Genomic DNA, 12,252 nt, shown 5'->3' with positions numbered 1-12,252 from the left:
TCCTCGTTAGTATAGTGGTAAGTATCCCCGCCTGTCACGTGGGAGACCGGGGTTCGATTCCCCGACGGGGAGGCTGAATTTTTTTTTTTTAATTAACCTGCACGTTCTCTGTAACTTACATACAGGAGCTACCAACAACAAAGTAAAAATTATTTTATGTGTGTATTTTAAATAAGAGAATTAATTTATCTAATCCACACCTCTTGATTGAGTCAGTGTCAGACTGGGCTTGTGGGACACTAGGGAAATAACCCAGTGGGCCATAGTTCACGTGGTTGTTGCTGGCTGCCCCTGACCTCTCTCTCTGGGCCCAGTCGCTGCAAAAAAGGTATGGGGAACTGGAGGGGCTTTGTGGCTGGGGCCCCCGAGACAGCAGCCCCAATGGACCCGTGTCCTGTTCAACCCTGGGTTGATTTGTATGTAAATCTGTATGTTCAATGTATACACCCATTTATTGTGCAGTAATGCAGAATCAAAATTAAATTGCAATAATCAGGTACATATTTATATTAGGGGTGCGCCGAATCCAGGATTCGGTTCGGGATCTTTTTCAGCAGTATTCGGCCGAATCCTTCTGCCCGCCGAACCGAATCCTAATTTGCATATCCAAATTAGGGACAGGGAGGGAAATCGCAAGGAAGTAAAAAATGTTTCCCCTTTGTGTATGCAAATTAGGATTTGCTTCAGTATTCGGCCCAATCTTTCGCAAAGGTTCGGCTGAATACAAAATAGTTGGTGCATTCCTAATTTATATATAGGCACCCAAGGGCCTGTGCCTAAGGTGGCAGCTTTGGGGGCAGCACTTAGTTTCCTATATAATTATAATTTATATTTTTAGGAAAATTATAAACCTGGAAACCAGAGACTACCTGTGTAAATCTGGTGGTGGAGCTGGGGGTTGGTCAGCGGTTAGTAGGTGATTTTGTGCATCACTTGTAGCAGAAGCTTGTGTGTTACGTCACTTCTGTGAGCTGGGGGCCACAGTTAGGTCCATTGCCTAGGGTGATACGGTACCTAAATACAGCACTGGCAGTAATGATTATAGGTTGGTTGAAGGACAAGGAAAGCCATTCACTGGGGGTGACAATACTTTGAGGAGCACCAGACTGGGGAAAAACCTTAGCAATAAGATTAAATTAAATATTCAGTGGTTGAGGATAGCCTTGTCCTTTAAATTCATCATTTTCGCTGTTGTAAGTCCTGTCTCTTTATCCCTCATGTCATTTTTATTGTCCCCCCCTCAGATAATAATAACACATGACAATATATTAACTATAAGAGTTGTGGAAGCCCACAACTTAGTATACAGTTATTTATTTTTAGATTCTAGCAAGTGGAAATTGGTATTTCTTGGGGCAATGTGATCTTTCTGCTAAATGTCTCTTTGCAGTTGTCAGCAATGTTCCAGGAATGACTACTGTTCCTGTTATTAGACTTCTTTCCTTGATTGGCACTTTATTCCCCAGAAATGGATTTGCTGGAGGAAACAGGGATAGTGTATCTCTAATGGAATTAGGACGCACTGGGATTTTGTGTCTTTTCTTTGGGTTCTTTGCAAAGCCACACTGTGTACAGGACCCGTGTTTTCAGCATGGATCCATGACCCCTATTTTTGATTCTTTCAAACTTCTTTGTCATCCTGGGGACTGCTAGGGATGAGCAATGCAACATATGGAGCATATTCAGCAGCCTGTACCATAGGTTTACAATTGCAAGTTGCAGCAGTACAGTTATATGATATAGTATTTGTAATGCTTACAAAGAACCTGGGTTTTTCCTGATAAGGCATCTTTCTGTAATTTTAATAATCATACCTTAAGTCTACTTAAAATCATTTAACCATTAAATAAACCCAATAAAATGATTTTGCCACCAGTATGAATTCATCAACCTATTGTTTAATTGTTACTGTTAAAAAACTTTAATTTGCTTAAAATTGATTTATTGGAGATGGCCTTTCCATACTTCAGAGCTTTCTGAATAACGGGTTTCCAGATAAGGGATCCCATATTTTTAGTATGTGCAAATTAAAGGGAGCACGGACTACCAGGAGACCTTGAATAAATACCAGCTTTGATTTGTTACATCCAGCGCCCCGTAATCTAATTGCACATATACATACAACTGGCTGGCACCTAATGTGTAGCACTCTAACAATGTTTCTGGGGCTGTGCACATTGCCACTGGCTTTGTGTTATGTATACATGGTAACAGTACACAAAAATGTAATTGTGTATAAAGTCGTTTCATTCTTAGGGTTACTGTTCCTTTAATTTATTGGGAAATGCTTAACAGTGTGCGGGTAATAGATGATGAAAGATATGGTGAATCTAAAAAGGAAGCAGAGGTTTAGTTTTTTCAGACAATTATGAAATGTTTATTTCCATAACCACATATTGTGAAAGGGGGTGCTGAAAAAGCATGAAACTTCCTTCCAATTTAACATAGCCAGAGGTTTTACCAACTCTATGAACTCTATGAATGTTTTTTGTTTGTTTTTTTTACTTCGACTACAAAAACTTAGAAAAATGCTGTAGAAGGTCCCCATAGGCTAACATAGCACTTAGGCAGGTTTAATTTGGCGAAGAATTGAAGTCAAATTTTTTTAAAGAGACAGTACTTTTATCGATTATCGAATGGTTGAATATTCAAACTATTTTTACTTCGAAAATTCTCTCGAATTCACTTCGACCCTTGATAAATCTGCCCCTAACTGTAACAGGAAGAAGTGTGGAAGCAAAAGACAGAAAGATAGTTTGTTTGGTATGTTTGTGTGCCCTTCAAAATGGCAGTTTTTTATTTATGATTACCCAATGGCACATACTGTACTACTAAAAAAGTATATTATTATTTACATTTTTTATTTACATTAAGCAGGGTTTTTCATATGAGCTGCTTTATGCATCAGTGAGGCCACTTCGGGCGACTATTGAAAACGCATCGCCGCGTGTGCATTAGTGCAGGAGACTTTGCATTGTAACCTATGGGGAAAAACGCAGAGGCAGTTCAGGGAGATAGTCGCGCAAAAGACGAGGCGATTAGTCGTCAGGCGCCAAAATCTCCCCAAATCTCCTCATGTGACCTTACCCTTAGCCAAGTAAGCCTTTTTTTCACAGGTAAAAGAATGGACACTATGACAAAACAGGACATTTTATTAAGATACACAAAATACACATTTTTTTGCAACATTGTTCACTTGATGTTATAATTGTGGCTGATTGTATATGAGATGTGTTACAACACATATACCACTAGGGGTCACTTAGCTACAATGTATAAATAATTGTGCACAGGTGCTGTTTAAGTGGCTTGAAAAATGACCTATGCAGGTTGTGTTTTATCTGGGTCAAGAGACTATGTCTCAATAAAGGCGTTTTAAGAAAATATATTCATGGATGGTGCTGTCTGTGATACAAAGGACTCGAAAATCGGTTGGTGGTGGAAACTGTGAGACTTGCACCAAATAAAAGGAGTTTTGAGGGTGAGTGCTGACTAAACTCTTTCTGTTCAAGAAATCATCCAAGCCACATTTTGAGACCATTCTGCCCACATGGTGGCTGGAAAATCTTGTCTGTGAGCAGTGTCAGACTGGCCCACCGGAATACCAAGAAAAGTCTGAGTGGGCTCAGGTGTCAGTGGCCCCTCATGCTGCGCGTCACGCACCAGGGCCGGCCCCCCTCTAGTGACACTACTGCCTTGGTCAAAGGTTTTTGGGTGGGCCTCACAGTCCGACACTGTGTGTGGGGGGTCCAAAACCCAAAAGTTATGCTGCTGGGATCCTATATAGACCAAAGAGGCATCTCCTGTGTACATTCCCCTTAAATAAAGCTGGCCATAGACGCAAAGATCCGATCGTATGAATAGAGGATTGGTACGATTTTCGGACCATGTGTGGAGAGTCCCGACATTTTTCGTCCGGCGGAGATCGGTCGTTTGGGCGATCGGACAGGTTATAAGATTTCTGTCGGCTGCTGATAATATCTCTGCGTGTATTGCCGATCGTACGATTTTCAGTGGGAGACTGTCACCAGCTTTGACAGACATAACTTTCGTATGATTGCTGTCAGGGGCAGAACATCGTCTGATCTGTTCTTTTCTACTTTATTTGATCAGAATGGTTAGTGGCAGGTCAGGAGATGGGGAAGTGCATCTATGGCCAGCTTTAGTCCTCAATCTTTAGACCTCCTTCTGTAATGATGAGTTTCAGGGAAGCCTAACCTGGTCCCAAACTTAGGAGTTGCTGCCAGCTACTGTCCAAAGTAGGAAACTACAATTAACTATTTACATTGTATTAGTATATAATGACTAATTAAATGTACTTGGTAAAAGCTGTAGAATGTGTGGGAATGCCAAAATATTATTTTCCCTATATTGCTTTTAAAGATGTCTCAGAAGCCTAACTGTTTTTTAAAGATGGAATTCATGGTGTGAAATCATAGGGTGATCAGTTCCATCCTCAGGATTAATTTGTTCCATGGAGTCAGCCAATTATGATACAACGCATATTTAGGGGCCAGATTTTATTAAAAATATGACTCATACCAAAAAGCGTACTTGGAACTACACATTTTTTCATAAAATACAAAACAAATGCATGTAAGCTGCAACTTTTATTTAAAAAAAAAAAAACCCTGCTCATGTATTAGTATGTCTTGTTACTCACTAAAAATGTAAGCTTTTCAATGGGGGTAACTGACCATCTAAAAAACAAATGCCCTGTAAGGCTACACATGTATTGATATTGCTATTTTTCATTACTCACCTTGCTATTCAGGTCCTCCTTCATTCAAATGTAGCCCCATGTTTAATAAACAGGCACTAAGTTTGCCCAGGTGCAGTAACCAACGCAACCAATAAAAGGTTTGCTTTTATGTGTGACCAGTAAACACTTTCGGCTGATTGGTTGCTATAGGTGATTAGACCAGTAACAATCTCTGCAACTTATAGTAAATTTCCCCAAAAATACATAAAGTACATGCCCACATCTTGACTGTGTGATCAATATTTTGACACAGGTGCAACTTTCTCCCAGCATAAAAGTTAACACACCGATTGTGTGGTGCAGATCTTTATGGAGGATACAATTACCCTGGAATGTTTGGAAACAATGATATTAATATGAGTAAAACTTGGAGAAATGCACTTGTACTTTGCACAAAATAGAAAACAAGGCCCATGGAGCATAATTATGATCTAACTTCAAAAGAAACATTTCTTGTTATAACGACGCAAACTCTTGACTTTATTTGATTGTTCATATATGATGCTGCCTGGTCTTATTTTGGTATTCCTATATTTTTTCCTAAGTGCAGGTTACAAGGTAATCCTAATGCTAGTACCACAGCACAAAGGAGTTTCCCCATTTTCGGATGCTGTGACAGATCCCTGCTCTGGGACTTCCTCTCCTTATAACAGAGGTCACAGTACGTTTGGGAAATGCTTCTCCACCCAACAACTAGTTGACGCGATGATTGTTATACATCTGCCTACTTCCCCTTCTCTTTCATATCCACCACCCGCCTGGTTTTTGTTGTTCTACAATAAAAAAATTTTTATCTGTTAACCAAAGATAACCTTTATGCCTTTTATTTCACTCCATCACACGTATTTTGTTCCATACCAAAAGTATTCCGGTAATCTTACATATAAAGCGTATAAGATTTCTCTGGTTTATGAAAGATCAGGACATTTTGTATGATCATGGTGCTTACACTGCAAATATAAGGGCTCCAGATTGTACTGTACTGCATCCCATGTTTTTGTAGTAGTGCTACATATGCTCTATACTCCAACCTTTTACAGTGGCATAATTATACACTACTGGGTCCAATAGCAAAATCTTTCTTGGTCACCAAAAACTTTGGGAAAAATGACAGCCAGTGGGGGTCCTGTAAGGTCTACTGTTACAATGTAAACACTGGAGGCAAAGTGAACTTTCTTCCCCAAGTTCTGGAGCGTGTAGGTCCTGTTAAAAAAACATGTGTGTGTGCAGCCCAGTAGTAAAGTTACACAACTGCTTTGGGTGGTTCACCTTCAAACAACTAGTTGTTTTCAGATAGATCACCAGAAATAATGACTTTTTCCAATGACTTTCTATTTGTTATGTGTCACTGTTTTTCTAATATTGAAGTGTAAAGTGTCCTTTTTCATCTTCAGAATCAGCTCTGAGAGGGGGGGGTCGCCGACCCTGTAAACTGTTCTAATGGATACATTTAGTTGATACATTTCTTTTCTTTGTCCCTGCTGAGCAGGATCTCTGGGTTTCATTACAGGCAGCTGTTAGAATTGATACAATAGTTGCTAATACTCCAGAGATGCTGCTGAGAAATGTATCAACTAAATGTTGCAAAATTGTAACAGTTTAGAGTCTGCGCCTGAATTACTGAGCTGCCAGACTCAAACACCAGAGACACGAACATTCAACTTTAAACTTAGATTTTGGAAAAACAGTAAAAAATAAATAATGGAAAGTAATTTAAAAAAGTCTTTATTTCTGGGGAACAATATAAAAACAACTGAATTGAAAAAAGTGTTTGGAAGGTGAACAACCCCTTTAAGCATACCTAACAGAAAAGCTCTGGGAAAGATCTGCAGTAGATGAAGTAATTACAGTAATCACCCCCTGCCGTAGGTAACTTTTGCTGGCATGGCCTGTAACTAGGCAAACATTTCCCTCTATTCTGTCTCTATTTCTCTGCAGGTACCTTTCCCCTTAAGGGGTGGTTCACTTTTAAGTTACCTTTGAGTGTGTTATAGAAAGCCAAATGTAAGCAACTTGCCTGGTCATGTGCTTTCAGAAAGAGCCAGCACTTTAGGATGAAACTGCTTTTTGGCAGGCTGTTGTTTCTCCTACTCAAAGTAACTGAATGTGACACAGTGGGACTGGGATTTTACTATTGAGTTCTCTTCTTAGATCTACCAGACAGCTATCTTGTATCAGGAAGCTGTTATTTGGTTAATTCCCATTGTTCTGTTGTTAGGCTGCTGGGGGTGATATTACTCCAATTAGCAGATCAGCAGCAGTAAAGAATGACTGAAGTTTATCAGAGCAAAAGTCACAAGACTGGGGGCAGCTGGGAAACTGATACTATGTCAGATTTGCTCTTTTGAGAAACAGATTTCAGTGCAGAAATCTGCTGGAGCAGCACTATTAACTGGTGCATTTTGGGAAAAAAACATGTTTTCCCATGACAGTATCCCTTTAATATAAATCTCAGAACATGTATAGTTGTGCACGAGTCCAATACAATGTTTTTACTGCCGGCGATACATCACCATCTGAAGCATTTCTATTGCAGATCCACAGCACCTGCGGAAAGAAAACCTATATGTCTATATCCATGAGACAACTATGTGAGTGGTTCTAAATACTTGTATATCATTTACATAAGACATACTACACTATATATTGCTTCTTTTTTTAGGCATTTGGGTAAACATCGATTAGCAGGTATTAGCGCACTGAACCCCGTTTAATATGTACCCCTAGTTATTTATTATGAGGGTGCCACACTGTATCATAGTCTCCTGGGGAGGATATCCCTGCAGGAAGTTAAAGGTGGAGTAAAGACCATGCAGTGCTTCTGGTTCTCTATTGTGCTAATCTTTAGAGGGACACAGGAAAAGGATGCGGAAGTTTCTACCGGATGAAGGTGGACAGTTCAAACATAAGCAGCATCCAAAATAATGTCTTTACATGAAATTTATCATATTTGGATTCTGCTCCAAACCCTTTCACTGCCACAGGCTGATATGTAGCAAAAAAAACAATATTGCTCATTGTGTATGAGACTAGAGTCCACGTAGAACAGACAAGTGCTGCATATTTCTGTCAGAAGACCATAATATAAACACATAATATTAGATAATTGTGTAGCATTAAAGCATAGATCATGTAAAGTTCTATGCTACAGGAGGCAGCACCTCCAGAATCGGCCCTGAGTTTACAGAATTAGTGACCCCCCACATCTAGTGCTGCTCTAGGCAAAATGAGAAGGTAAAAAATATAACTTTAAATGTCAATTTTGGAAAATAGACTGAAGTGAAAAGTACAGCCTCCCGCTTGAGTGCAGGTACATGGAGCGAGATTGGCCCCGAAAATGGCCTGCAATCAAGCTGGAGGCTGTACTTTTCGAGGAAAAGGAAATGGATCTTTATCTCTCTGCCTGATGAAAAAACACTGAGAGCAGAGGAGCAAACACTAAAGGTGGCCATAGACTTAAAGATCCGCTCGTTTGGCGACATCGCCAAACGAGCGGATCTTTCCCCGATATGCCACTAAACTGCGTGGCTATATCGGGGGTAATTCGAGCGTTCGGCCGTATGGCCGAACGATCGAATTACGATGCACCAAGCGGCTCCGACGGGTCGGTCGGGTAAAAATCCAACCTTCTCGATCGATATCGTGGCCAGATATCGATCGGGATGACCCGTCGGAAGCCCCCATACACGGGCAGATAAGCTGTCAAATCGGTCCAAACGACCGATATCGGCAGCTTTATCTGCCCGTGTATAGCCACCTTAAGACCAAAAGTGAGATGTTGCAATTATGGGCAGAGATATGCAAATCACTTCCTTTATCTCCTCAAGGGTAAATTATAACATGTCAAACTTAAAGGAAAAGACACACATGAAGATTTGGGCAGAGTTAATTGCCCGGCGACAAATTGCCTCTTCTTCGGACAAACTAATCTCGCCGATCTGCCTTGCGGCCAGCTAGAATCTAAGGATGGCACTTGGAGTGATTTGTTTTCTGAAGTTGCCTGACGAGGAAACAAATCTCTCCGAGTGCCATCGCCGGAGATTTGGGGGCCCATTTACTTAGCTCGAGTGAAGGAATAAAGGAAAAAAAAAACTTCGAATTTCGAATGGTTTTTTTGGCTACTTCAGCCATCGAATGGGCTACTTCGACCTTCGACTACGACTTCCAATCGAACGATTCGAACTAAAAATCATTCGACTATTCGACCATTCGATAGTCGAAGTACTGTCTCTTTAAGAAAAAACTTCGACCCCCTAGTTCACCACCTAAAAGCTACCGAAGTCAATGTTAGTCTATGGGGAAGGTCCCCATAAGCTTTGCTAGCTTTTTTTGGTCGAACAAAAATCGTTCGATCGATGGATCAAAATCCTTTGAATCGAACGAATGGATCAAAATCCTTCGAATCGAACAAAAAGCGCTAAATCCTTCAACTTCGATATTCGAAGTCAAAGGATTTAACTTCGACAGTCGAATATCGAGGGTTAATTAACCCTCGATATTCGACCTTAAGTAAATTTGCCCCTTAGAGTCTGCCTGGCGGGAAGGCATTTCGGGGAGATTAGACGCCCAAAGATGAGGTTATTAGTCACTGGGCGACTAAATCTCCCTGAATCTCCACGTGTGTCTCTGTTTTAAACAAATACCTACATAACTTCTTTATGTTCCTGTGGCCAGCTATACATCCTGACATTTGGATTCAGTTCCATTGGTGCAGTAAGAAGTGGCAACACAGAGGAAGAGATGTGGAATGAATAGCACAGGACTATCTTGTTATAACTCTGATATAAAGGAGATTCAGGTTGCATTAAATCAGGGGTGTCCAACCTTTTGGCTTCCCTGGGCCACATTTGAAGAAGAAAAATTTTCTGGGGCCGCACATGAAATACACAACACTTTTGATTTATAAAAATAAAGGAAAAACACAGAAATTAACTACAATACCAGCTAGATAACCATATTGAGCTATACACTGGAATATGGGACAAATATAGAGCAACCTTCTCTGCTATATGATTACTAATTGGGCAATAGGTAGTCCCCCTCCTCCCTAGGTCACCACATTGTTACAACCTGGCATAGTAAGCCTATTCCTAACAAGACAACAGACTGAGGTGGTAATGATAACCCGGTAATGATAATCATTACCACCTCAGTCTGTCATATTGTTAGGAATAGGCTTACTATGCCAGCTAATCATGTGTTTGGACAAAAAACAGAACAACAACATGTTATTTCACTCTTTTATTTTCTCCATACCTTTTATTAATTGTTCATTTCTTTCTTTTTTTCACTTACTTTCCTTTTCTCTCTCCACATGCAATGTGAAGCAAATATATGGTTGTACAATGCACAAAAAAGAAGATACAAGTAAAGTTTTACAAAAAAAAGAAAAGAGAGCAAAACAAACCATCCTAATGGGATTTTTGACATTGCACTTGACTTGATAAACTACTGCTCAATGGAACCAGATATTGATGCATTAAATTAGAAGTAGTTGCAATTCTCAGTGAATATTCAAGGTGCTCATCAGATAATTTGGTTCTAATTTTGTGGCAAGCAACTCCAAAAACTGCATGGCTCTTCTCCTGCCTAATGAAAGGCTAGCTTCAGCCTGCAGCTTACTGGTAAACTTTACAAAAAAAGTAAAAGAAAAGAGCAAATTAAACCATCCTAGTGGGATTTTAGAGATTGTGTTTGATAAACTACTAATCAATGCATCAATATCTGGTTCCATTGAAGTAGTTGCAATTCTCAGTGAATATTCAAGGTGCTTATCAGATAATTTGGTTCTAATTTTACTCTTAGTGTGCTTCATTCTTCATTCATAAGAAAAGAGAGCAAAACAAACCATCCTAATGGAATTTTTGACATTGCACTTGACTTGATAAACTACTGCTCAATGGAACCAGATATTGATGCATTAGATTAGAAGTAGTTGCAATTCTCAGTGCATATTCCAGGTGCTCATCAGATAATTTGGTTCTAATTTTACTCTTAGTGTGCTTCATTCTTGAAAAAAGTTGCTCACAAATATAGGTGCTGCCAAAACGTGATGACAGGAATAAGGCATGGTTGTGAAGTGAGGGATATTTATCTCTGGGAAGATAGGACCTATAAAAGTCCAGTAAAGACACATAGTCAAAGTTTTCCTTAAGTTGTCTACACATGCAATGTGAAGCAAATATATGTTTTTACAATGCAAAAAAGATGATAACTGTAAGAGTAAAGTTTACAAAAAAAGTAAAAGAAAAGAGAGCAAATTAAGCCATCCTAGTGGGATTTTTGACATTGTGTTTGATAAACTAATGCATCAATATCTGGTTCCATTGAAGTAGTTGCAATTCTCAGTGAATTTTCAAGGTGCTCATCAGATAATTTGGTTCTAATTTTACTCTTAGTGTGCTTCATTCTTGAAAAAAGTTGCTCACAAATATAGGTGCTGCCAAAAAGTGATGACATGAATAAGGCATGGTTGTGCAGTGAGGGATATTTATCTCTGGGAAGATAGGACCTATAAAAGTCCAGTAAAGACACATGATCAAATTTTTCCTTAAGCTGGAAGTCAGATTGCAGCTCAATGCATTCCATTTGAAAATTGGCAGGTAACATATTTATGTCAACTGAAAATGGTGTTGCAAATATAGCAAAATGTTGTTTATTTTCCCTGAAATCCTGAAAACGTTTTTCAAATTCTTGTATCAAATCATAAAGCAAGGCTGCATATTTTTCAGTGTTCACAGGAACATGTTTGGCCAATGTGTTGAAATGCATAAAATTGTTTGCCTTAATTTGATCTTCCCATAATTTTAGTTTCGTTTGGAATGCTGTTATGCCTTGGAACATTGTGTTGATAAGCTGGTTTTTACCTTGAAGACGCATATTTAAGTCATTCAAATGGGAGGTCAAATCCACTAAAAATGCTAAATCTGTAAGCCAGTTTTCATCATCAAGTTCAGGCACACATTTTGCTTTTGATACCATAAATGACTTTACTTCATGTCGCAAATCATAAAATCTTTTCAACATTTGGCCTCGACTTAGCCATCTTACTTCTGAGAAGTAAATGACATCACCACAGTCAGCATCTATACTTCTAAGAAATTCCTGGAACTGGCGATGATTCAAGCCCTTGGCCCTTATGAAATTCACAGCCTTTATCACTATTTGCATGATGTTATCCATTTTTAAAGCTTTTGCACATAAATTTTCTTGATGTACTATGCAATGATACTTCATTAAATGTGAGTTTTGGCAGCAATTGCATCATTTTCTATTAATTTTACAAGTCCCTCTCTTCTACCTACCATTGCTGGGGCACCATCAGTAACTATACCAGATATGTTTACAAAAGACAGAGAATATCTATTTAACATATTTTTTACTGCTTCATATAAATCTCTTGATTTAGTTGTGTCTTTTAATGGCACTAAAGAAGCCATCTCTTCAGTAACATTATATTCATTATCAATACCTCTCATAAAAATGGCAAG

At 39.2% G+C, this 12,252-nt stretch overlaps 1 non-coding gene across 1 annotated transcript; it reads left to right on the top strand.

The window, feature by feature from the left end:
• On the top strand, positions 1 to 72 carry trnad-guc. The gene has a single exon. It is a non-coding gene; the product is annotated as a tRNA-Asp (tRNA).
• Positions 73 to 12,252: the final 12,180 nt, after the last annotated feature.

The sequence above is a fragment of the Xenopus laevis genome, chromosome 3S (genome assembly GCF_017654675.1).
Source record: "Xenopus laevis strain J_2021 chromosome 3S, Xenopus_laevis_v10.1, whole genome shotgun sequence".
In the NCBI taxonomy this organism is placed as follows: Eukaryota; Metazoa; Chordata; class Amphibia; order Anura; family Pipidae; genus Xenopus; species Xenopus laevis.
The sequence above is the reverse complement of the archived record's forward strand: the minus strand, read 5'-3'. Positions and strand labels throughout refer to the sequence as shown.